We start from the raw sequence: 24931 nt of genomic DNA, 5'->3' as shown, positions 1-24931 counted from the left end.
TATAGAGAGATTCATCCCATAAGTTAGTTCTATTACTCTAGAGAATCTTGACTAATACAAAATATAAAATAAAGTAACATGTGTACAAGAGAGTATAACTGAAAGTTTTTCTGTGTCCCACCTGGCCTGTGGTCTAGACAAATCTCTCACCCATAGTCCCACAGCCTTTTATAAAATAATCATATAGAGGCTTAATATTAATTAAAACTACTTGACCATTAGCTCAAGCTTACTACTGACTAACTTTTATACTTAAACTCAGCCCATTTCTGTTATATATCTCACCACATTATCCAACATCTAAAAAAGTTTCAAGGCCACTGACTGAGATGGTCCTGCCTCACAAAATACTCTATCCAAGACTTGACAATTATCTGGTTTTCTCTGAGTCCCTGAAAGATTATCAACACCCCCAATCAACAGGAAGAAGTCTAGAAAACTACACCCACATTTCCAAAATATTGGTTATAAATACTTGTTTTCATTTAAGGAGGGTTGGTTACAAATTTTTATTGGGCATAATCAATCTCTTTCTAAAAGAAGAAAGGGGGATATAATATAGAAATGATGGGGGAAAGGATAGATTATTGAATCTACTTTAATCCAAAAAAACTGTTAATCTCAAAATATTTTACATTGGTATGGATTTTAGTTTATTTACATAAATTTAAAGTTAATTTTGTTATTCTATATATATTTCTACTCTTGTTTAAGTTATTGCTCAATTGTAAATGTAATATATAATTTAAAATACAGATTAATAGTCATCTATAATAGTCAAATTTACAGTCATGTTAGTTAGGTTTTTATAGGCATACAAAGATATATTTCAGATAGATAGATAATCTTCAAACACTTCAAAGACATACAGAATATGGCATTTAAAATGTTTTAATAACTAAATTTTTTATGACAGTGAGACATGTGTGTTCCTGGTCTTACCAATATACTACGAAAAATATTATGGACATGGAAGAAACTCCATATGGAGTTTTTTTCATTTATGTCAAAGGCTAGCCATTTGGTCAGTTAACTACCCTTGCCTCAATTGTTGACAGTTACTGCCCAAAGTGGACCAACAGGATACAAGAAAGGCAACTGCTAAACTTTGACAAAACAAGGTAGGACAGTTCTTCAAAATTCCCTGCTTTACAGGAAAGTCTGTCAGATATACTAGGCCTGCAGGCCAAAGTTGGATGCCCCAATGTTGCAGAGAAACTTTGGGTGACTCTCCAGGCAGCCTGGTGTCCCTGTCATTTCGAAACATTTCACCCTTCTGAGGTCTTTCATGGAGTTGAAGACTAAATAGTTATAATTATAGTTTTCTTTGGTTATAATAGAAAGTAAATTAGACACAAAACTTTAGACTAACCAAGATAATTATTTTCTCTAATTTTGCCAAATGCAAATGAATTAGATGTTAATGTAATTCTTACTTAATAATTGCTTTTGTTGTATATAATCTTATTATGTTAAAGTTAAAACTGTCCTTTTTAATTATACAGAAAGGGGGAAATGCTGTGAAATAATCCTCTTGTACACTGTAAAGATTTGTCAATCAGTTTGGTTTAATAAAATGCTGATTGGCCAGTAGCTAGGCAGGAAGTATAGGTGGGGTAACCAAATTAAAAATAATGGGAAGGAGAAGGGTGGAGTCAGGAGTCACCAGCCAGACACAGAGGGAGCAGGAGATGAATGTGCCATGCTAATAAAGGTACTGCCATGTGGCAGAGGATAAAGAAGGAATACGGAAATGTAGGAGTTAGCTAGTAGCAAGCCTGAGTTATTGGCTGAGCATTTATAATTCATATTTAGCCTCTGAGCCAGTTATTTGAGGCCAAGTGGTCATGTCAGGAAAAACACCATTTACAAGCAATCAACATTGTCATTCAATCATGTTGGGATTTTAGACTCTGGCACAGCCATATCTGATGGGAATACCAGAAGTCATAAAACCATCACAGCTGCTTGACAAAGATCCAGCAAAGCTGAGCCACATGATGACTGCCATGCCACTTTTGGCTCTGATATCTGGGGAGTTTTAACATTTGTACAATTTGGGGATATTGGATTGATGGGAAATTTCTTATGAATCATGTATGCCTTCTCCCAGTAGTATGCTTCTAAGCTTCCCCAGGAAAGTCCTGAACATGCTACCCCTCCCACTTTCAGGGAGATAGCCTTATCTACTTGAAGGTCTTCCTTAAGTCTTAGAGGTTATGACACACATAAAGAAGCCAAAGGTCTCTTTGTGAGACTATGAGATATTCTTGAAACATCTGTCCTTGTACTTACTCAGAAACAAGATATTCAAAACAAAGTAAACTTAAAAAGTTCAACAAGATTCGGTGGGCTAAAGGAGCTGGCCACATATCAGATTGCAAGCCTCTTTCCACCATATACTCAGGTGACTATGTGGCATACACAGCCACACAGTTAGATTAGCTAAAGTTACCTCTGCCCTACACAGAGACTTATATTGATGAGCAAAGTATCAAGTGGGAAGATGATAAAAGAATGAGATGTCAGGACCTCCCTTTCCTAGAAAAGTTAGCACACTGAGAGTCTCTGTGATATCATATGATCAAAGAGCAACAGAATGCCAGGATTAGACATATAGACAAATTCTATAAAGACATAAAATTTAAACACTGTATTACACCAGAATTTAGAGAAGAACCGCAGCAGCTTTGGCCTGAGGACTTTTCCTGGGCACTCTGACCACTAAGAGTTAATAATGCACTGCTTGGGACATGGCAATCTGCCTGGGCTGGCTTGGAAATTTAGTTTTGGTCTAGCATCCTTGAAGCAACCAGAGCTACCAGCCCGAGAACAGGCTGTCATTTGCTTCTAGATTCTTAAAACCTGGGTTAAGGGCTTAAAGAGTAAAAATGATAGCTCCGTTTATCAATGATGAGGGGAAAATGATAGGGAGAGATAACTCTGTTCCATCATAGTTTATCAATGATGACTAAAAGATGAGCAAGAGAAAGTGAAATACACGTCCAAAAACAAGGATGATCTGATCTATGTTTTGGAACAACATGGATCTTCCCCCGCTTCCTAAATTCTGCATCAATAAAGAAGCACTCTGGCTGCTAGTCAGTCAGGCTGTAAGATTCTCCTGACCACTCTGCCTGCTCACTCCTTCCTTCCCTGACTCCCTACACCCTCTCGGGACCTGTCCCCTGCTGGGGCCAGCTCCCAGCAAGACTCTAAAAGGAGACTTCTAAACTCTCTGACTAACAAGATTCGTGATCAGTAACAAAACTGAAAATCTGGACATTGAGTATTTGTGTGCTTGGTCTTTAAAATAAAAGATAATCCACATTAAAGCCTACTTATTGGCTTTCATACCTCTGATTATTTTTTTTTAATGCCCAATGCTAGCATATTGAAAAGCATGTGTGATAGATGCAACATACGTGACATTCAAGAGTCTCACAGCATTGGCCTGGCCATTACTTCAACTGAAATATCAGGCAGAGGGGGAGATTCTTAGAAAACAGAATGTTGAAAAGATGCATTGGTACCTGGAGACAGAATCTTAAATATGTGATCACTGGATGGACTGGCATTTTGATTAATTGTAATACTTTCTGAATTTTGGGATTCATTTGAAGAATGAATACCATCCTTTTAGAATATAAAACATGACACCCATATTGGTCACTTTTGTGTCTCTGTGATGGTAATACCTTATAGTAGTTACAATGGGGAAAACATTTTGGGTCACAGATTCAGAGGGTTCCAATCCATCAAGGCAGAGAAGGCATGATGGAGTGGTCCAGTCCAGAGCAGTGGGAATATCAGACAGAGGCTGGTCACACAGTAGCACACAGGGAAGTAGAAAGCATGGCAGAAACCACAGTTCTACTATAACTTCAAATACCAACAGCTAGTGACCCATTTCCACCAGCCAACGTGCATTGCTATAGATACCCCAGTCTCCCCAGCCAGGAAACAAGCATTCAAAACACACACTTCCGCACCCACGTCGGGTCAGAGCATAACATTGAACCCCAAACTCAAAGGCTCGTGGCCATGTCATCAGCCAAAAATTTACTTGGTCCAACTTCAACTGTGCTCAGAGTCATAACCACTCTGTGTCCAAAAGTCCAAACTCTCCTCTGAGACTGAAGACAAACTCAACTGTGAGCCCCTGTCCAGTTACAGAATAAACACTGTTATTACAAACCTCACAGGAGACAAGGGAAGCCTGCGAAGTCCAAACAGGACTGAAACTTCACAGGGTAAATAGTAAATCCTGCCATATCTGGTGTCTTGACGGCAAGATTGGATTCCAACAGATTTGGGGAGTCTACCCTTCTGCCTCTGCCCCCTGGAATACACACTCCTCTCTCCTAGGCTATCTCCAAACAGCCTGCAAATCTCGAAGGCAGAAGTCCTATTTTCTTAGCATCTCAAGTTTCCTGGGATCTCAACTGTAGCCTAGAGTTCATCTTCAGAGTTTCACACGTGTACCTCTGAAAGCATTCTTACAGGAAAGCCAGCCCTGATACATACTATGTGGACTCACGGACTTTCTTGGTACAGACAAACTGCAAGGACTCCGTTATTCTGACATTTACCGCAAAAACACCGCCACATGGGTGACACCAAGTTCTACTGCCAGCATGAGCAGGATCAGCACTCCCTTGGACCAAAGCTGCAGCAGCCTCTGAATGCCCCAGAGTCATGTGCGCACATCCACACACTTCCCGGGAGAGGCATCTTTAGGGACACTTCTCTTTTTACAGGAAAGTTTTTCAAATGAGTTTTATACCTTGGAGTTCTTGAGGGTGAGCATCTCATCCTGGAAATATCACTCAGCAAAGTGAAGGACTTATTCATGATGCCGGCCTCTTTATCGTCTGTGGCCAATTTATCAGCACTTGCTTTCCCCATATCTTTAAAATTACTCCATTCCTGGCCAAATAATATGGTTTTCCAAGCTGCTTGCTCTGGGTTTTGCTACCAGTTCTCACTGTTAACATGACAAAAAGCAGCCACCAGTAATTACGCCGCCACATGAATACTGTAATGTCTTGAATTCTCCTGTTATATTAGTCTACTGCTTCTGAACTTGGATAACGTAAATTAACCATCAAGGGTTGAATGTGGACAGATCTGTTGTCAGAAGACAACACAAATGTGTAGCTGGAGGGCTTCTCTCCAGGTTCCACCAAGCCCCGCAGTCCCACAATCCATTTATAAAATAATCACTCAGACGCTTATATCACTTATAAACTGTATGGCCGTGGCAGGCTTCCTGTTAACTGTTCTTTTATCTTAAATTAACCCATTTTTATAAATCTATACCTTGCCACGTGGCTGGTGGCTTACCGGCGTCTTTACAGGTTGCCTCTCCTGGTGGTGGCTCCAGTGTCTCTCCTCCTTCTTCCTGTTTCCCCAATTCTCCTCTCTCTTTGTCCCGCCTATACTTCCTGCCTGGTCACTGGCCATCAGTGTTTTATTTATATAGAGTGATATCCACAGCACTTCCCCTTTCTTGTTTTTTTTAAAAAGGAAGCTTTTAACTTTAACATGGTAAAATTACATATAACAAAACAATTACCGAGCAAGAATTATAGTTACAATATTAAAGAAGATGTCCTATCTATCTTATATTTGTGAGTTTAAGGTTTTATAGCTAACTTATCTTTTATCATAACTGAGGAAATTACGACTATCTAGTCTTCAACCACAACAAAGACCTGAGAAGGAACATAATGGTACCTGAGAAATGTAGACGGATGCAAGCAACTTTCGGAATCTTGCAAGAGTAGACCAAGACAGCTGGCAGCCTGGACAGTCACCTAATAATGTTTCTCAGCATTGTTGGTGCATTCAAATTGGCTACAGGCCTAGAGTATATGACAGACCATTTTTAGAAGCAGGAATTCTGAAAGACCATCTTACCCTGTCTTGGCAGAGTACAGTGGTCGCTTTCCTTGTGTCCCGCTTGTCCAGAAAGGACAGCATTGCATTCATACTGTTAGCCGTCAAGGCAAGGGCAGTTCTTTGCCCAGTAGGCCATTTTGTGCCAAAAAGACAAACTTCCAAATGGAAATGTCTTAGAAGCCCAACATTCTCTCGGGATCAATTGGTGCAGCCAGGAGCAATTGTGTCTCACGTCAACAGAATTGATGGGATTGAAGACTAGCAGTTATAGTTACAACTTAGTATATATAATATCTTAGATAGAACATATTAAGTATTAGGTTCAGGTTCTTTAGGATAGGACACCTTTGAATGATCTTTATAACATGCTGTTTACCTATGCTCTATACTTCTCTGGATTTTAGTATGTGTTTCTTGCTTGATATTGTTTGCATTGGTTGTAGTTACATCTTATCTAGGTCATTATCTCTCATTATTTCTGGACAATATTTGATAACCATTCCTTTGTATATAGTCTTGTATTAGTTTAGAACCTTCTTATTTAGACAAAAAGGGGAGATGTAGTGGGTAGCCATTCCAGCTTGGTTCTGGAAGTTCCAACCCCCATTGAGACTCTGGCAACTGTCACGCCTACGAGGCGGGGCGAGGGGAGGCACCTGGGGACCCGAGAGCTGGATGGGCCAGTGCTCGCTCTGGGCACCGAGCTCTGGGCCCGCGCTCTCGGTGCCGGGACGCTGACCGGTGCAGATTGACTGTGCAGAGCTCCGGAGAACACCGCTGGACTGCATTACACCTTCCCCAGACCCTGCGACCTACCCATTACTTAATTTGTGAGTTACGCCATTAAATAAATATCCTTTTAACTACGTGGAGTGGCCAAAATAATTTCTCCAATACAAATGGCCTCTAGTATAGTCCTCAATTGAGTCCTTGTTCCCATCTGAAATGTCATAAGCACAGGCTCTGGTCTCCACACTTGCCTCAGCATTCTAGCCTTCTGAATTCCAGGAGAATCATCCACTAAGCTCTGCTTGTGGAATTCTGGGGATTCTCTAACCCACACCTCCAAACTCTTCTACATTTACCACTCAAACCATTTCCACAGGCCTAAAACCCAAAATGGTCAAAACTATTTCCAACAGAAAACCCACTTCTCATACCAGTTTCCTGTATTAGTTACTTTGGAATCATAATGACCATAGATACTAACAGAAATAACTTATTGGAGAAGAGAGTTATTCTGTCCATCTGCTTCAGAAGGCTTTAGTCCATCATGTGAGAAAGGATGCATAGTAGCCCAGCTCCTGGGGGCAAGGGTGTTGGAAAGAGTCCACACACTTGAAAGAGGATCTGGAAGTGGACAGGATGGTAGTGACCAAGGGCTGGGAATAACCTTCAAAGTCCTACCCTACCTCTGTCAGCCAAGGATGACCCCCTAAAGGTGTCACAGCCTTCCAGATGGATGTCATCAGCTGTGTGATATGCATTCAAAACATAAGACTACAGGAGCCAATTCAAATTCAAATGATAACAACATCCAAAGCTGTTGCCAACACTCTGAGGTGTCCAGATTGCTCAAAATTCCATAAACTTTGTATACAGAGGTCAAGGCTACATATTCGTGTATTTGGTTTGAGAACATAGAATATCTGTATATTTTCATAGCATTTATGCCATCGCAGGCACAGATATGAATACTATATTTACAATTAAGCCAAAAATTTCTTTTAATTATGTCCAAATCAGGTAAATAATTGATTATTTGTGAATTGCCTTTAACCATTTTACACATACACAAAACATCTGAGATCAAGTGTTCATCTTTCAAGTCCATAATTCACTTCTCCACCTCTGAAAATGTAGCGCTTGGCCTCTGTCACATTCAACGTCTAGGGCCTGTGGGTGGCATCTCACCTCTGCAGATGTTCCCCCACAGAGTGTGCTCTGGCTCAGGCAGGAACAGTAGACCGAACATAGAAGAATCCTTTGCAGGGCGGCATCAGCCAAACCCCTCTGCCCAAGGAGCCAAGGTCAGAGTCCCGGGGGCCTCCACAGGATACGCATCTTGTTACAGAATTCCTCTGTGCCTCATTGCTGTCTCCCTAATGACCAGTTAAGTGGGCTCCCCGAGGATTCTTGAGTCAGCGCCAGCTTGAAAACTGCTGAGGAAACATCCTCTTTTACTGGAAATGATTTCCATCAAACTGCCATGTGCCATATTTAGACTCCTGGCTTACTAAGACCCAACAGAAGGGACTAAGTTTGCAGGACAGGAGACTCTGGGCTGTGAGAAAGGAGCTTGCTGTTGTCTGGCCCAAGTGACCACAGGGGACAGAGCTGGCAAGTCTGGGGTGGCCTCTGACTCAAGGGACAGAAATATTCCATTCTTTCTGGTGATGCAGACACACAGAGGAGACCTGACTGTGTCTTCCCAGACTGTTTGTCCCCAAGTCAGAGATCAGATGGGAGGTGGCAGTTCAAGTCCCTCCCATGTCTGCCTGGAAATAAGACCCAAATCTGGAGACTTGGATAGAGCATGACTATTGGGAGAATAAGTTCTGCTAATGTGTGCCATGACATGGAATCCCCAGCTAACAAAAACAACATGACTTTCTGATTTGACAAGAAGGGAAGGTTTTGGCCATCTCACCACAGAGCAATGACAAGAATTTGAGGTAGCTGTTATTATATGGGGTGCAGTAGCATTGAAATATGTTCTACCCCACAAATATGTTCATCATTAAGATGATGTTAAAATAGTCTAAAAACAATGACAGCATGAAATTTGCAGGCAAATGGATGGAACTAGAAAATATCATCCTGAGTGAGGTAACCCAAACCCAGAAGGACAAACATGGTATGTACTCACTCATAAGTGGATTCTAGATATAAAGCAAAGAACAATCAGACTGCAACCCACAGAACCAGGAAGGCTACACAGCAGGGGGGACCCTAGGATGACTGTGGCTTATAATAAGTTTTGGTTTTACTCAATCACTGGGCAAGCCTCAGTGAAACATTTCACTATTAGGATAAGAATTTGTACTGTATTAAACTAATGATAGAAAAATAAAATAAAATAAAAATAAATAAAAAAATTAAATAGTCTAAAATTCTGCTCAATTGCAGAGCCGCTAAATTTTAGGGCCTTAAGATGTATCTATACATACTATAACAACACGAGCAAGGTATGTACCGAGACTGTCTAAGCATGATGTGGGTAGAGGGTGGTCAAGGGCAATGCTCCTCTAGTGTTCCCTGGTTTCTCTCTTCATCCTATGTCCTCGTTCCACACCAGCCCACCCCCACCCATACTGAAGTATCAACAGCACAGCTTACACACTCCCACCCTCCTCCTCTCAATAACCTACTTTGATATGGAGACACATGTCTATAGAGAGTCATTACTTCTGCTCTTGTTTCCTACTAAAAAAATATCATACCACACACAAAGGTTCTCCACATCTTATTTTCCTAGCTCAGAAAGGATTTAGGAAAATCCTCCCACATCAACCTTATAGCTGGGACTCGGTCTCTTCAACAGTTCTACCCCATGGTTGCCCCCACCTTGTCTCTGGGAAATAACATTCCAAGGACATGATAGGTGACCCAAATGATGACTGGTTCCAAGCTCTAACCCCAAGGAGGAATCTGCATTCTAGGTGTGTGAATTTTATAACTGTTTTGACCATTTCCCGATGGCTGATAAAAACAGCTTGAAACACAGTCCTGTTGTGTCTCTGCCTCTTACCTCATTAATCAATTAATTAATGGAAATAATGAACATGTATCCAAATCTCAACTACATTTGCTTTAGCAAAAAAGGAGAAAGAATTCTCCCTTGAGCCTTAATACAAACATACACAATTTTCACTGTGAATAGATGGCTCTCTCACAATGTTGATTTTAGTATCATTAGGCACAATGAGGGTCACAGACCAGGAGACGGCTGCCATTGAAAAGGATATTTGTTATAGTTCCCAACAGAAGGAAGCCTGCCATGTCATGGGGACCACCTGGAGCCGGTGAAAGGCAGAAGGGGAAACTGAGACAGGACTCTTCTGTGGGTTTTATTAAAAGATGCAGAAATGTCAGGTTCATGGGGCTAAGTGAGTTCAACATTACCCCTTTTGAAAGGACTCTGAGATTTAGGGTTTCCAGAACAATCTGACTGAGGTGAGTGGAGCAAGTGGACAGTTGCCTTGCTTGTAGGAACCTTGTGAGAGTCCAGAAAAGGAGGCAACTAGGGTGGCAGGGCTTTGGAGTTGGTAGGTCTGCACAGGAAAGATGCACTGTGCTGGTTCTGCTTCATGAATTAGCTCACCATAGAGGGGCAGTCCTCTCAGCAAGTCAGATGTCCCCAAATGAGGGAAATAAGAAGGCATAGTAAACCTCAATGTGCACACGAGAGCTGTGCCAGGGAAATGGCAGGCACACTGATTAATCGAGGAAGCACGGCAGCTCTGCCTCCAGCCTGGGCTCACAGCTCACAACCAGGCTTCTTACATGGGGCCTGGGACTCTTCGAGATACAGAGAATGTGGTCCAGTGAGGAGCAGGAGTGGGTAGGGATGGGCTCGGGGCTGATGAACACATCACAATTGACGACTGTCCAGCTCAGCTGTGCTCAGAGTGGCCTGCACTCTGAATCCTTCCAGGACTACATTAGAGACTAAAAAAAAAGATGACATGGTCCCTTCCTTCAGAAAGCTTGTCATTTCATGGGGAAAAAATGTTGCATAATGAGCATTGTAAGGAACTATGAAGACTGTAATTATCCTACCGGCAAGCTAATAAGTCAGCTAGCCATCATTCATGGATATGGACAGAATCAAGAGCCTCCTAGATGTTATCTATCTCGCCCTTTGCTCCCATGACCTGACCTTCAGACACTATGTGTAAGGTAGCTTCCATGGGTGCTGTACACAGCTTAGTAAAGACAGCTCTTCAATCAAGGGCTCCAGGTTAACCTGACAGCCTTTTGATCCATCAAGAGACACTATTTCTGCCACCCAGGGGCACTGAAGCTGTCACCATTCTTGGAAAGGAGGTCAAGGCACAAGGCAATTAGGGGTTTTCTGTCAACATATATAGAGAGACATGAGGGACCGGAAGGGGAAACCATCTCCTCCAAAGCTTCTCTGACCTTTGAGGAGCTGTCCCGGCTGCAGAGATCCCATCTTATGCCCCTAGCTCTTCCGCAGCTGTTTCCTTAAGGACTAAGATATGTGTGCATTTCAGACTTAGGATGCACAGGGAAAATGACCGAGACTGTGGATTCAGATCTGACCCCAACCCTGTTCCCATCTTCACACGGCTCACTCCTCTGCCTGTGTGAGCTGACTCCAACCCTGTTCCCCATCTTCACACGGCTCACTCCTCTGCCTGTGTGAGCTGACCCCAACCCTGTTCTCCATCTTCACACGGCTCACCCCTCTGCCTGTGTGAGCTGACAGTGGGCTGTGGGAAAGGCACAGGGTTTCCCAGTGCAAATGCACGAGTTCTGTGAAACACAGTATGATCTTCTCCGCCGACCTCCCGGATACACACACATCTACACGCATTAATGTGAGCATGTGCGTGCACACATACACACACGTAAAAACCCCCAGAGAGGTCTTAACTGAGCATCCCACCCACCTGTGGTTCCATTCTCCAAGGAAAGGTTTCAGCTCCCTGTAGTAAACTCCAGTGTAAAAGTATTAAATGGGAAAAAGCCCCACCCAAACAAAGAACCAAAGAGATCGTGAGTAACTTCAGTTACGACTTACACTGTGTAATTGTCTAATTTTTATTATAAATTATTCTGAATTTTTTCTTTTACTGTGCCTAATTTGTAAATTGAACTTCAGGGCAGGCATGTACGCAGGAGGTCAGAGTGTAACCGGAGTTCATTGCCACCTCCAGCTTCAGGCTTTGTGGAACCTGCAGGGATGTGGAATGCATCCCCCAAGGATAACTCGAGCTGTGAAAACCTGACACAGGTGTACCGCACTAACCCTCACAGTCCCCCTCCTCCGTGAAGTTCTCCACAGCCAGCATGGCGAGATGGCCATGGCTTTACTGTGGCGTTGCCTGGCAGGGCAGAGTGATATTTCGACATGTGGAGATGGAGGTGTTGGAAGCAGAGGCAGTCATGGGGTTCAATTTGTGTCTCCCCAGCAGAGTTAACCATTTTACTCCCATCAAGGGCAGGGTTAGCTTTGTGTACCGCTAGGGTTCAAGTTTTGAAGTGTCGAAGGCTTTGTCTCCAGGGTGGAACTCTCAGGAGATGGCGAACACTTAGAGGTAGGTCTTGGGCCTTTCCCCATGAAGGGGATTGTGGGACTTCAACTCCTTCCTCCCTCTGCTTCCTGACTGTGACGTGGGTACATGGCTTTGTTCCATGCATATTCCTATCATGGTATATCACTCACCACAGGCCCAAGTGATGGAGACAAGTGATCACGGACTGGGAAATGGACAATTCTGAAATAACACAAACCTTTTCTTACTACTACTTGATTTCCTCAAGCATTTTGTTATAGTCTCAGAAAGATTACTAAAATGCCTACTCTTCCTTATATTATGGGCATTTTCTACTCACTGTCAAATCTTTAAAAGTAAGAAAAACAATTTTTAATTGTGAGTTTGTATTTTCAAATCTCTATATTTTTGATATTAAGGGGAGAATAACTAATAACATGGAGTATGGTACCTTCCTGTCTCATTGGTGTAAGCTGGGAAACAATAGCTTATTTACATCTGTATGTTTTGTATCAATATGACCCGACCTACACACGACTGGCTTTACATTGACACATCCTTTTGAAAAATCACTTAGGGCTCTGCTCTTCCAACACTGCCTAAAGAGAAAATTACAATTCTTCCCACAACCGTGAGTAAAGTAAAAACTGGCCTTTGAACTAACAAGATGGTGGACCACGGGGATATACCACAGGGACACATCACGAGACTCCCATCTCACCCCCAACAACATGCAAAGCAAAACTTTAATGTTTTTTCTTTCTTCGTTTCTTGGTATTTTGGGACAAGGTCTCACTGTGTATCCCAACCTTGTGGGATGGCCTTGAACTCATGATTCTGCCTGCTGCCTTGGCCTCCCAGGTGCTGGATTTACAAATCTGCACTGCAGTGGCCAGCTCTCTATTTTTTTAACTACCAAGCATGTGATATTTGAGTAGCCCTACACCACCCCTTGTGTCTATAGGCAGCTCAGCCTCAATTCCTTTCCTCAGTCCTATGCCCAAACCATCTCAAGTCCAAAGACTGATTTAATCATCACTCAGACTAGACAGAGTTGCCACAAGCACGTCAGAATGTGACCCTTTTTAAAAAAAAAAAAAAATTTATTATAAATGTAATGAATCATATTACAATGAGGCCATTAGAGTGAACCAATATGTTTGGTTTTGTTATGAAAAAAAGAGAAATCTGGACAGAGTTATGCATACTGGAAGAATGCCAAATGGACAGTCAAACAGCAGGATAATACATAAGGGACATCGGTAGTGTCACCGGTAGTCACCAGCAACCCAGGAGGAGCCACAAGAGAGACCTAGAACAGATGCTGGGCCTACAGTGTCCACCTGAGATTGCCAACTCTGTCGATGTCATGACTCCTGCCTCCGTCCTCTAGTGCTTCAGACCACACAGCTCTGCTCTCTCAGCCCCCAAGTGTGTCTTGACACCCCACTGGAGGAACGATATGGGAAGTGTCATTTAATCACGTGGAGCCCAGATGAGTCAGCACGACACTGGACAGATGCTACGGAGGGAGCATCCTGGTCCCCCATCCACAGGGCCCAGGGCAGGCTATGCAGTGCTATAAATCAAATTAAACTATCCAAAAAGGTCCTAGCCTTTTATCTTGCCAACAAGACCTTTATAATAATAAGGAAATGTGCAAAACTCAGGATTTGTACTAAATATCAGCAAACTGTGATAATATTACTAGGTGTGCCTGAAGTTTCTGCAGCTGGGTCAGAATTCTATGTGGAATATTAAAATGAAAACCTAGCTAAATATTCATTCCTTGGAAATTGCTTTTACTTTCATTTCAAAGAACCCTATAGCCAAAAAGATCTTTGTATTGACATGAGGATCAACTGGTTTAAAGTGGGTTTTTATTAATTTCAGCTTCGAGTATCAGCTACTGTGTCCAATCATCAGTGAATGACATCATCAATGGCAGGTTTAAACAGTATTGAAGCTTTAAAGAGATACATGATTTTTATAGGCTGTGTTCAAACTGAAAATAACACAACATATTTGAACTCTATCCTATAGGTCCTTATGCCTCACATGGATATTTGATGTTTCTTAAAGCAACAGATAAGTAATGCGTAACATATATAGCGTGTCCACCCATGTCACTCCAAATGTACCTAGATACATATTCAAGAATAACATGATTTTACAGAGTATTTCTCAACTACAGAAGCAGAATAGCAGGCCAGTCCTCTGTGTCATGAACTGAACACAGTTGCCTAGAACTGTAGAAAAGCGATAATTCACCAATCAAAACTATATTGCTGTCTTGGAGTCCATGAGAGAAATGAGCAAATCGTCCATTTATCCTTTCTCACCTCTCTTACACTATGCCACACTCTACAACAGTAAGAAGAGCAAGAATCATAAAACGCTGAGAGAAAATTATGGCGCATTTGCGGCACACTCCCTAAATGCTGGCTCACTGTCTCTCAATGCCGATTTTCATTTGCCGATCACAGAACCACATTTCCTCCCGGCATTTCCGTTCAGTGAGGTCTTGCTTTGAGTCCAGGAAGGTGAGAGGTGGAGAAGTGTCCCAGGGTGTAAATGCCATCAGTCACTGGAGTGGATGATGGAACATCACCAGGAACCTGAGCTAAGTGCTGGACCTAGAGACAGAGGCTACCCATGCTCTTTTCACCCGACCCCTACAGGGAACAATCAGTGTGTGTGTGTGTGTGTGTGTGGTAAATGCATGCCACACATGTATGTACACTATGTACAGCTATGTATGTGTGTGTATGTGGTGTGGTAAATACATACCACATATGTATGTACAGTATGTACAGCTGTGTGTGTCCGTGTGTCTGTGTGTGTGGTGAATGCATACCACATATGTATATACAATATATACAGCTGTGCATGTGTGTGTATGTGGTGTGGTAAATATATACCACACATGTATGTATAGTATGTACAGCTGTGTGTGTCTGTGTGTGTCTGTGTATGGGCATCTGTGTGTATGTGTGTCTGTCTGTCTGTGTGTGTGTCTGTCTGTGTGTGTGTCTCTGTGTGTGTCTGTGTGTGTCTGTGTGTCTGTGTGTGTCTGTGCATGTGTGTGTGTCTGTGTGTCTGTGTGTGTGTGTGTCTGTGTGTGTGTGTCTGTGTGTCTGTGTGTCTGTGTGTGTGTGTGTGTGTGTCTGTGTGTGTGTGTGTCTGTGTGTGTGTGTCTGTGTGTCTGTGTGTGTGTGTGTGTGTCTGTGTGTGTCTGTGTGTGTCTGTGTGTGTGTCTGTGTGTCTGTGTGTGTGTCTGTGTGTCTGTGTGTGTGTGTCTGTGTGTCTGTATCTGTGTGTGTGTGTAGAACAGAGGAGGATGTCAGATAATCCTACCGCAGCCATCTCTACTTTATCCATCAAGACGGTCTGTCACTGAACCTGGAGCTGTAGTGCAGGCCAGTAAAGCCTCAGGGGTCCTCCTGTCTCCAACAACCTCTGTCTGGAGTTACAGACATGGTCAGCCTTGCCAGCTTTTCACATGGGCGTCAGTATTCGAACTCAGGTCCTTGTGTCTGCACAGCAAGCTGCCGAGCATTCACCCAATCCTGCACGCTCTTCTTGCCAGCTTCCGGGACCCACCCTGCTCCGGGCTCACTCTTATTTCGCTCCTCAGACCCTCTGTGCACTGTGTTCCATTACCATATCAGGCCAGGAAGACTAGAAACAGCAGAGATGGGTGAGAGGGGAACTGAACACAGAGCTGGCTGCCATCCCCAGAAGAGACGAGTGCCATCTCAGGCAGAAATAACCTGTGCCCAAACTGGCATCTGGGTCGGCCGGGGTCTCCATGTGGAAGCAGCTTCCCAGTTGCCTTAAGTTTCATGGTAGGAAAGAGACAGAAGGAAACAGGGAATGTCACCTGGGCCCATTTACAAAGCAAAGCCCTCGTCTTAGCGGCCATGGTTGGGAGATTCCTGCTGACGCTGTTCCTTCATTTCTTTAGTTCTAGGAAAGTTGCCAGTTTGACTTTGAAATTGACCAGGACAAGATTGCAAAGGAACACAGCTGGGCTGTGGCTGGAGACAGGTGTGGGGGCTCTGGCCACCCCGCTTCTCTAACGTCAGCTCGGGCAGGAGCCACCGCGGGCACTTCCAGGCAGCGGTGCTCGGCGAGTCTCTCCTGCGTGGCTCAGGTGGCATTGTGCCTGGGGCTATTAAGCTGGAAGCGTGCAAACCACTTTTTGTGGTTCAAGTCATCTTGAGGAGAGAGTTTCCTGGAAGTTTTAAGTCCTGTTTCTCATATCACCTCCATCTAAATTGATGATTTCTGTGACCTTTTCGTCTAATTACACCAGTATTTTGTACCTATTTTTATTAAATGGTTCCATTACACGAGCCATTATGAGATGGTTCTTTCTCTGCTGCTCACCTAATGAGCCCGCTCTGCGATCCCTTCCCACACTCACCCCAGAAAAGATGTTCTTAATAAGGCCATGCTTTCTAAGATTGATACAGCATCTTCATGAAAAATGGCACCAACAATTACATGAACTAATCAGACACCCAGGTTCTACCAACATTGCGTGCACCCTTCCCCGAGTAGAGCAAAGGCTGGGGCGTTGGACTAGGGGTGAGCGGAGAGCCTCACAGGCAGAGGTAGGGGTACGGAGAGTTACAGAGGAGGGATTAGCAATACGAAAAAAAAAAAAAAGTGGTGTGGATTAGGCAAAGGATAAGAGACTAGAAAGTGCTCCTGCATGCTGCCTGTCAGTAAAAGATGTCACCGTGGTTGTCACGGTGGGCAGCTACACCAGACCGCATGTCACTTTGAATCTCAGAAGATTCGTAGATTAAAACAGGGCTCTCTTAGTGTGATGTGACAATCTCGTTGGGTCTCGGTGATAGGTAGGTATACAGTCAACAAGCAGACAGCGGGGACTCGGATTTGCATATTAATGTTCCACAGGCTCTCACCAGCACCCATGCCACCCTCTTTCGCTATGAATACATCCCACGCTTCTATTTTCATTGTCCACCCTCCTGTCCGATACTTGCTCGTCCCCTAGCCAACATGAAGCATTGGCTGTATTTGTGGCAGTCGTTTAGAAGTTACGAAAGTCAGTATTAGAGCAGCACACACTGGCTCCGCGGCAGGAGCCGTTACTAAGCACAAGGCAGGGATCCACCTAGAAAAATCAATCCGCCACAGTACCTAGTACCCTACAGGAAGGCCGCTGTTAACCAAGATGCTGTGGCAGAGGCAACAGGCCAGCGATAGTGTGCATAAACCACGTTAATTGCAGTTGCATTGCTAATCTCATTAGCATTTGCATTATCATTAGATTTTAATTACCACAGTGAGGCCACCAAAGACTAATATCTAGATCTGACGGTGCCGATTCCCTGGACGCGTTTTGTGGTTGCTGAGTGATCATTGCTCAATCTTTTATTGCTTTTGACAAATAGAAGCCAACCTAGGTTCCCAGATCCTGACAGTACCAGTCACGTATAGTGTGCAAAGGCTAAAGCCAAAATGATCCCCAAAGCTTCAGGAGACAACCGAAAGTTCCAAACCGAACGGAAACGTGAGCAAACAGGATGGAGACATGCAGAGTTCCACCTTGGCTCTCTGAAGAAGCTCTTTGCTCTCATATGATGTGGCTTTTGTGTAGAGTGACATTTCCCAAGTCTTTCCCTGCTAATGTGTGATATTTGGAAAAAGATCAGTGGGCAATTAGCTGTGGGAGACAAAGTAGAAACATGTCCTACGGTAGACCTTCTCAGGGCACTCAGTATGTTGTCATAAATTGGGACTCTCTGAGAAGGGACAGAATTTACGCACTGTCCTAAAATGTACCTGCCCTTCTAATCCTTCTTTCCTCATTGCAAATCTTAATTCTTGTTCCCAAGAATGTGCTTTTGGATAAGCTGAGTGACGACAACCTACTCCCAGCTAGAAGAGTGACATTCCATAATTGCCAATACCAAAGAGTATGTTAGAAAATTCTGTTCTATGGCAGACTCACTGTCACAAGACCTTTCTATAAACATCCAGATTAACTGCTCCCTCCCCCCAGGACACAGTGTAGGAGGAATCAACAGAGTCCCCAAGGCTTCTCCAAGTTTTGGAGGCCTTATTTTCTCCTTCACTCTTCCGGCTCTGAGCCCCAGGTCCTCTGAGCTGCGCATCTATGGGGTGGCGTTTGGGGTCACACTGCAGCCTCACCCCCAGCTTGACTGAGCGCTGGACATGGGTGTGCTTCTCTTTGATCCTTTGCTTGTTTGTTTTTGAGATGGAGTTTCGCCTCATATAGCCTAGGCTGGTCCTGAACTTGCTATGTAGCTGAGGATGACCTTGAACTTCTATTTCCTTACCTCTAGCTCTTGAGTGTTGGGATGACAGGTATACACCACCAAAATCCGTTCACACGGTGCTGGGGACTGAACCCCGAACTTTGACTGTAAGCACTCCACCAGCTGAGGTACACACCTCGCACTTGTTTCCTCTGAGAAGCCTTTGTCGCGATATAATCTCACATCCCAGAATCCACCTGCTGCAAGCATTTGCACGTCAGAGGCTGTCTGTGCGCTCGCCCTGCTGAAGCAGCCTGCCCTTGACTTCTTGGGTCATTCCTGGCCTCTTTTCACCCGCCTGTCCTCTCTGTTTCTCTGTAATCATCAAAGCTCATTCCTTTCTCTCTCAACTCTTTGACTTTTCTGTGTGCAGCCACCACAGGGCCTCCAGGTCTCACCTCTCAGCTTCCAAAGCATAGCAGGGTAACTCACTGTATGAAGATAGATCCCATCCTAAAAGACATCTGGGATTTAAATTTTAAAAATCAACAAGTCCAAAGCAAAAACTTCATTGCACCAGTTTCCCCCATTCAAAAGGCACGGGACACATTCCCTTCAGAGACCTTTGCTGGTGGGGTGGGGTCCTGGCTACAGGCAGACGTCGACTGTCCCCTCCCTTGTGAAGATTTTACTATGGTATCTTCTCTCTTCACCTGAACACACAATATGACTGTCTCTCCCTCCCTGACACCTCTCCATCCCTCTCTCACCTCCATGTAGTTATGTCACTCAAATAAAGTTTCCATAAAACCGAGAGAGAGAGAGAGAGAGAGAGAGAGAGAGAGAGAGAGAGAGAGAGAGAGAGATCATGGCATACACTCCTGTCTCCATCTCAACGAGCTGCCATCCATTCTGCAGTCAGGGAAGCAAACTGATGTGGCAGGTGAACTTCTCCAGTGCTTTCCGCTTGGCTGCAGACTCAGCCTTAGGAGCATGGCCTACAGCTCACCAAATGAGAGAGAGAGAGAGAGAGAGAGAGAGAGAGAGAGAGAGAGAGAGAGAGAAGAAGAAGAAGGAGGAGGAGGAGGAGGAGGAGGAGGAGGAGGAAAGGAAGAAGGAAGGAAGGGAAGGAAGGAAGGAGGAAGGAAGGAAGGAAGGAGGAGGGAGGGAGGGAGGGAAGGAAGGATGGAAGGAAGGAAGGAGGAAGGAAGGAAGGAAGGAGGGAAGGAAGGAAGGAGGGAGGAAAGAAAGGAAGGAAGGGAACGAAGGAAGGAAGGAAGGAAGGAAGGAAGGAGGAAAGGAAGGAGGGAAGGAAGAAAGGAAGGAGGGAAGGGATGGAGGAGGAAAGGAAGGAAGGAAGGAAGGAAGGAAGGAAGGAAGGAAGGAAGGAAGGAAGGAAGGAAAAATGAGGAAGATGAGCAAAACCAGGGGAGCACGCACGATGTCTGAGGGCTGCCCAAGAGGCCTGGGGCAGACTGTGGCAGCTGCGGAGTGGAGTGAGAGAAGAACCTGCCCCTTAATACCCATGGGGGCGAGAGAAAGAGTGGGAGGTGTCGCCCCCAAACCATCCGTCAATGGGGAAGGGTACAGAGTTCATTTGCGTGCTGTGACTCAGGGCTCATGCCTCAAGGACACCTAGAGCTCTCTCCCAAATGGCAGTTCAACCTGGGCTTCGTCACTGGGTGGTTCCTGCCGCTTTACTCAGCTCTTTCGCTGCTCACTAGCCAGCGACGTCGAGTCTCAGAAGTGTTCTGGCCTCTCTCTCATCTCTAACCATGTGTCCTGGGTACAACTTACTGGAAACTGCAGCAGATGTCCTAGGACTCAGCTCCACACTTATACAGATACCAGTTGGAACTGTTGCCTTCATTTTTGCTAAGGAGAATTGTCACATGGCATCCAGTGGCAGTCCTGTGTCCTTACAGATGCTGGACCAAACTGCTCTCTGGAACATCCCTGCATGCATGGATGGCGGGGCACACACTCCAGCTCTAAGACGGCTTCGAGAGTCTGTGATGGTTCGTCACCATCATCAACTAGATGGGATTTAGAATCACCGTGGAAACACATCTTTTAGTGTATACATGAGAAGGTTTCCAGGGAAGTCTACCCTGAATGTGGGCAGCATCATTTACGGGCTGTGGTCTCCGGGCTGAATAAAGAGGAGAAAGTGAGCTGAACACAGTATTCTCTTCTCTCTGCTTCATGACGGCTGAAACCACGTGACCAGCTGCGTCATGTCCCTGTTGTCAAGACTTTCCCTCCATCACAGACTGCAGCCTCAAACTGTGAGCCAGAATAAGTCCGTCCTAACCTAAGTTGTTTTGGGTGGGTATCTTGGTTACAGCAATGAGCAAAACAATTAATATAAGATACGAACGGACTCTGGATGTCTGAACACGCAGGTAACATGCTTGTGAAATCCCAGCTGTTGGCTCGGCACAAGCGAAATCAGCAATGTAATGCCTCCCTCTCTGCGGGGGGCAGGGCAAAGCTCCCTTGAGCTCTCCCCGCCCTCACACAGACATGCAGAGGGGACAGGTAAAGAGCAGTGTGCGAGCCGCAGAGCCCGGAAAGCCGTGTGAGGAGATCAAGTGGTGCAGAGGAACTGGAGGCTGTTGCGGGATCTTTAGAAGAAACTTAGTGACCATTAAAATTAGACGTTGAAGGCGGTTCACAGGCCATTCATAGATGAGGCCGTCGCCTGCAGTGAATGCTGACAGAACAAATTTAGAGAAAAAGACTGATCCTTTATTCTGGAATAAGTGCTGTTGGTGAACAAAGTATCTGAAGGAAACGTCATCAGGGTGACGATGTGATAACAGTACTCATTGACAGCTGCCCTTTCCTGTCGCTGCATTGGAGCAGTCCACTGTGGAGCAGGGGAAAAAGGAACCCATGCTGGTGTGTGCCGGGCACTATTATCATAGTCTACACAAGCAAGCACGAAGATCGCAAGTCAGATGCTTGGAAGTTTGACAGCAACATATCTTAGCCGTGAGATCTAAGTTCAAGGGCGCTTTTTTAAATCATTAATTGTTAATGGCCTTCTTTTTCATTGGGTTTGCTTTTGGAGTTTTTGTTTGTTTGTTTGTTTTTTGTTTTTTGTTTTGCTTTTAGAAACAAAGTCTAAGTTAGTTCAAGCTGGCACCAAAACATTATATATAGCCAAAGATAACCCTAATTCCTAATTTCCCTCCATCTTCCAAGTGCTAGCGTTACAGGCGCACACTACCACACTGAGCTTATACTTGGATTTTATTTTATTTTATCTAATTAGCTTTAGAGAGACAGGGTCATACAGGACAAGCTGGCTTTGCATGGTGTAACTGAGGATGACCTTGAACTTGTGACCCCTGAGTTGTATCTCTACCCCCTGAGTTGTCGGATTATAAGCATGGGCTCCTGTGCCCAGTTTGTGCTGTGCTGAGAACTGAACCAAAGGCCTCTACAGGGTAGGCAGGCACTGAGCTACATTTTTCATCCCTGTCACTGTATTTTAGGGAAGCTTCAATTCCCAATAGCTTTGAATTTCATAAATAACCCTCGACTATAGATAGCTATGATTTAATGACCAACTGAATATCTAAAGGGCCCGTATGCAAACTAGCTTGAAGATACAAGTATGGCTACACACACACACACACACACACACACACACACACACATACTGAACATGAGAAAACTCCAGGAACATAGGCACCCCGTATAGACTAGGACCTGCAATAAAACAAATAATGTACCCTGTCTCATCTTGCTGTTGTAGACTGCTACGGCGGCCAGCAGGTTCATTTGCAATAGGCTCATAGCTTGACGGCAACACAAGAGTGACCAAGTGGTTGTTCTATAAGAAAACAGTTTGTGTCTGAGCGTGTGTGTGTCTCTCCATCACAGGAACTCTCAGCTCCCCTGTTCTCTCCTTGGGCCTGCAGCTCTAACGCCGCCTCCCGGTGCGGCTGCCGCACCTCTGGAAAAAGCCTTTTGTTTGGGCCTGAAGGCATCTGGACTCACTTCTCAGCAAGCGCTGGAAAGCTTTATGTTCTCCCTGGAGAACAGTGCCCTGCTTAACTCTCTAAACATATTGTTATTTATTATTTTATTGAGCAATAAACTGAAGTGTGATTGGGTCACCCGTGACTGAGATACTGTTTAGCCCGTGGTGAATGACTGGCTGGCCGGAGACCGATTCCGAGACTGCAGGAGATAAATGAGCTGGAGCTACAATATCTCACACCAACTCTAACCAATTAGCGTCAACACAAGCCTGGGAAATTTATGGTTGCCTCGCCTCTGGAAACGGTGGGCCTAAGCCTTCCTGTACCTGCAGGGCAGAGCCGTTAGACAAGAGCCAGAGCTTGTTAATGTGGAGTTCACCAGTGTAAACAAGGGGACAGAGCCCAGTCCAGAGACCTGCGGAGTCAGCCCAGGAAGAGGGGACTGGAGAGAGAGATAGATGCCGGCCCTGTGACAGCTTCACTAGGTGTATGCAGGTGGCCCTTCAGAACTAATGTCTTAGAGTCATGAGGAAGAATGGAAACAGTGTATCTGACTTATATTCTGTTTATAAAACAATTATGTTTTATTAAGAGGTTTGAGATTTTGATTTCAGGTCCACAGAAGACTTCTCCCTTTTTAATTGTCTCTGGCTTTGTGTGAGTGATAACACTCTGTGTTGGTTCAAGGTCACTTGTTTCAGGTGCCCCAGACTCATTACTAAAAAATCCAAGAGTGGCTGTGAAACCAAACCTCCCCTAAAATCATCTGAACCCACCCAGTGGTAAACATTCTTCAGTGGCAAGCCAAGTGTCGCCCATTTGGGCAGGGCATGGGTGGCCTCTGAGATAACTCACGCCACAGAGCCTGACAGTGTTCCTTTCTTCTTAAGTGGAGAAGATGGGGGTGGAAGGGCCATGTCACCAAGGGCTTTGTGGGCACAGACTTACTCCCAGGCGACAGACAGTGGGAGAAGCGGGAGCTGGTAGAGTAAGACCCAAAACATGAAAGAACAGGGGTGGGGGGTGAGGTAGAGATGGGGCGGGGGTGAACCAAACAAGTCAAAAGGCACAATCAGGAATTTTCAAAGAGGCCATCTCCCAGCCACATCCCATTCTGGTCCAATCAAGCCCTCATTGACTCCTTCACAGGCTTTAGGGAAGTCCATCAAAAGTCTACTGAAACAAGCTCAAAACACAATAAAATACCTGCACAAATGTGAACATCAGGGCCAGTCTGTCGAAGACATTTTCTCATTTAAGACAATCCCAGTTGTCGATGAAGCTCCTGGTATTTGTTCTTGCATACTCTGATGGTGGGAATAAATTATTCACTCCATCAATATATCCCAGGCATGGCTCAAGGCTGCTGGGTAGTAATTATTTCTTGTTTTCACTTTTAATAGTGGCCAATGACATGAAGGAGACGTGGGGGGATAATGGGACAGAACAGGGCGGTGAAAAGGCCTATCTTGAGGAAAACATGCAACTGGACAGGTAACAGGGGGGAGCATTTGAGCTACCTCATTACCAAGACCACAGAAGAAGACCCATGGGTGATGGCTAATCACAGATTTCCAGTGACGACAAAGACAGATATTAGATTAATTTTTCTACAGAAAATTGGATTACGGCCACACTTAGCTTGCCATCACAAGGGGCTCCTTGGATGCAGAGCTGGGCACCCTGAGTACAGGGAGACAGTGAGGATGATGGGCCGACCGTGGAAAGGCTGGTGATACAGAAAACTCTAGTCAGCGCACGGGGAAAACAGGGACGGCGAGCTGGTGGACTTCTGGGAGAAGTTCAGGTGTAAAGTGAAGGCCTTGGCAAGAATATCTATTACCCGGCTCAGAGCCATCCTCATGTTCTCCCAGACTTCTGGGCCTTTCTTTTGCTGCATTTTTCCTTTGTTAATTTAGATGTTACCAAATGAAGGGAAAAAAAATGTAGAGACTCACGACTGATTTTTTTTCCCCCAGACCATTTACTCACGGCTGCCCTTGGCACCCGAATCCATAATTATTGTCAGCTAAGGCGAGACTCGCTGCCTAGCTGCTTACCAATGTATGCAGGCTCCGTGGGATCGATCCCAGCAGAAATGCGTCAGCCCTTCGGGGAGGGCCTCCCTCTTGAAGAAGGGACTCTGTCTAGGCTGAGGACCATCATCTCGAAGAATCCCACGGTGCCCACCTGCCTGTGCAGGCAGCTAGATATCAGGAGGGTAGAGGTGGGGACATCAGGAGGGCAGAGGTGGGGAGATCCTTGCACATTTGACGAGCCACAGACTGGAGTCCCTAACCCGGCACTCTCAGATGTAGGAAAGTGACACCTTGAGTCCTCTTCTCTCCTTTGCTTCTTGCCTACTAACAATCACTTGGACCCTAGAAACCTGAAAAAGGAGAATAGAGATCAGATTGTCCACCACCCAGTGTCACCAACCACCAACACGGCAGAGCTGGTCTCAGCAGCCATATAGGGAACAAGGTGTGTGCCAATCCAAAAAGAGGCAAACCCATGAGGACCAGGCAAT

Source organism: Peromyscus leucopus, chromosome 12 (genome assembly GCF_004664715.2).
Source record: "Peromyscus leucopus breed LL Stock chromosome 12, UCI_PerLeu_2.1, whole genome shotgun sequence".
NCBI classification, from domain to species: Eukaryota; Metazoa; Chordata; class Mammalia; order Rodentia; family Cricetidae; genus Peromyscus; species Peromyscus leucopus.
This window is presented reverse-complemented; position numbering follows the sequence as displayed.